Below are 3,447 nucleotides of genomic sequence, written 5' to 3' on the forward strand. Positions count from 1 at the left end.
ATTAATACTGTCTAACCAAATTTGTAACATACAAAGACATTGAATTCATATTCCTATATTTATTATATCTTACCATTATAAACAATACAATAAATTTATAACCCAATAATTAATTTCTATAAATAACTCATTAAATGTAATAAACATTCATATTACAAATGTCATAATAATATTATTAATCATAATAAATTTTACGTTACAAATATTCAGATTCCATACTATTTGACCTACTTGTATAAGTCTCTTATCACCATTCTTTCAAATAACATCAAATTTAGCACAAAATTTATTTTCGAAATACACAACATCTCAAACTTACTCGAGCATCATTCTTTGGACAATATCACCAAACAAACAGACAATTTGTTTATCAAAATTTGCTGTGGTTCGTCTATAGAAAACATTAACACCCACAAATGAATAGGAGCCTCTTTGCTTAGAAACGATTATATTAGATGAAAAGGAGATAACTACATTTGTGGCACATGTAATCAAATACGACAATATCCAACAATAAGGTAACTATATATACTTTTTATAATCTCATCTATCAAATTATTAGTTACTAACCCAGTACTTATTTCATATCAAAGTGCTACAACAATTTTTGTACTATTTGATGCCAAAGAAAAAAAAAGATTTTTAATAATACACTGTTACCAAGACATCATTTTTATTTCTAATTTAAATTATTTATTAATTATAGAAACCAACTTCACCTACACTAATATCATCAAATGAAAATTACATACTCATCAAGAGATTAAAGAGAAAAAAATATACAAATTCAAGACACCTTTTAGGAAGAATTTACAAGCAAAGATGGAACAAACAACACAATAAAAAATGCATACAACTCAACAATTCATAAAAAATATGTCTTCACAAGAATCTATGACAAAAAGAAAAAAGCAACAACTCTAACAACCAATAAAAAAAAAAAGGACTAGCGCCACATAAAAAGATTAAGTCCATCCACTAAAACAAATGCAAAAATCAAACCACCAAATAAAAATGTCACTTTGTAGATTACTGGATCAAAATGAAAGTTTATTCATCTATAGTTTATTTGTAGGATTTAAGTTATTAATTTTAAAAAAATTATAAAAAAATACAAAAGGTTAAATTTTTCAATATATTTTTATATACTTATTAAAAAAAATTAAAAACTCTTACTAACAATAACTTCAACATCTTTTTTTATATTTTAAATAAATTAAATTTAATATAGACTCTACCTATTTTTTAAATGTTTCTATACAAATAAAAGAATATATGTGTATATAAATTTAAAATTCACAATTAATTATTAGTCCAAAATTCACTTACTCGTAAACAACTCAGTATAATTTTTCTCTGACTCGGACACAAGCAACACAGTGGAAGTTGTTTTCTTATGAGCTCAAGTCATTTTCTTTCATTGTACACTACACACAAATACACATATATGTAATCTTAGTTGCTAAGTATGCTTAGTATAAGTGGTGCATAACAAGAGCTGGGTGAATCTTTATCAACTTAATTGCCAAGAATAATTGATCATGCACCTCCAAAACACTTCAAACAAATATGGACTCAAATTTCCAACACACGTATTTGACTCTTTCTTCTTTCTTTTCTTTTTCTATGTATCAGCATTCTGGGACCATCAATATACATTTACTCTATAATGATATATAATTATCTTAATCATTTTCTTCATTTTCAAACAATATAGAGGATAATTATTAATAAGAAGGAACAAAGCATTTAATTTTAGATTGTTCTCCTAAAAATTTCATCATAATAATGTATCAAGCTAAGTTCATTTTCATGATTAAAGTATAACGGAAATGCTCATCCAAGCTTATGAAAAGAACTTGCATTATTATGATGTTAACCACAAATCTCACATCATCCATTGCTTGGGGAATGGAGAAGACTTGGGATTGCGTTGTTGAAGGGCTGGAAAAAAATGTTCATTTTGAAATAGTCTTTGGCATACATTAGGATGCGTTTGTTTATAGAGACAAGACATTGAGATAAGAGACATAAAATCGTGTTTGACAAAGGAGACATAGATAGAGATAATGTGTCCAGAGACACTGAATTAGTGTATTTTGTGTCAATCCTGACAAGAAGGACACAAAGACACTAACAAAGGACACAACTTATTTTTTATTTTTTCTTTCATTATTCTTGTTAATTTTTCATAATTATATTTTTTATTATTATATTTTTCATCTTAAATTTTTTAAATGAAAAAAAAAACGAGAATAAATTAGATTTTTATAATTTATTCTAGTTTATCACTAAACAAAATATAAGAACACAAAATTTTATATCTCTATTCATCAATATCTTATTCTATTTTATTCTTAGTGTCTTATTTTATCCTATTTTCAGAAATAAACGTAGCTTTATTGATCATGATGAAGCGATGATGTATATATATAAATATAAAGCAATGTTTGTCTATTATATTGTGTTAATATAATGACTGAAAGAGGAAGAAATACTCATATACTCATATGTATAATTGGGTAAACAATCTGCCAATGAAGTAAAATATAGTTAAAGAGTAAAGTGATCATTAGGTGAAAATTTCGATCTCGAATTAATTAGGCTTTGAAAAAAAAATATTAATTTGGTCTTTTATGATAGTAAATGGTAGATATGTGATGTCTTTCTATCAATTTATCATGTGATGTATTTATTTATGAAAGATTGTGATGCAAATAATAACTTTTAAAGTAGAACTTCGATCACCTATTTTAGTAGAATTTGTAATAGACAGAGAACAGTTGATAAATATCATATGAAAACCCAAAAGATAATAAATATTTTGCTGTCTAAAACTACATTGCTTCCATGTTCACGTGGTAATATTAAAACATATATCATTATAGATAACAAAATACATAGACAATTTTGTTTGGTTTCACATTATTTATTGACGAAAAGACATATATGTCTAATATTTGTTATTATAAAATATCTGATTGATTTTTTGTAAGAACTAATTAGTCTAAAATTAAAATTTTTAAGCATCTAATTATTACTTTGATCATAGTTAAATAGTAGTGTATGTATATATACTTATAAACTAACCTAATTTTAAAGTCAAAATTTGACTCGTCCACCCCATATGTGGTTAAGTACTTAAATAAGTTAATTAAACATAGAGTTACGATGTGACCTAAGCTTAACACATTTACTTAAGCATGATTGAAGTATACGTATATATGTACTAAATATGTGTAGTAGTGTTGGATCACTCTTTCATAATATTTTAATCTTACGGGCTTTATTGTCTCAAATAAATACTAGATAGTTATTGTATACCATGCAACACATACGCATCTCCTTTCTTCTTTTCCTTAATTTATTTCAAGCTAATAAGTAAGCCAATATATACATGTAGTTGGTAGATAGATATACATATATAGGTGATATATAAAACCGAAA

Source organism: Arachis duranensis, chromosome 7 (genome assembly GCF_000817695.3).
Source record: "Arachis duranensis cultivar V14167 chromosome 7, aradu.V14167.gnm2.J7QH, whole genome shotgun sequence".
In the NCBI taxonomy this organism is placed as follows: Eukaryota; Viridiplantae; Streptophyta; class Magnoliopsida; order Fabales; family Fabaceae; genus Arachis; species Arachis duranensis.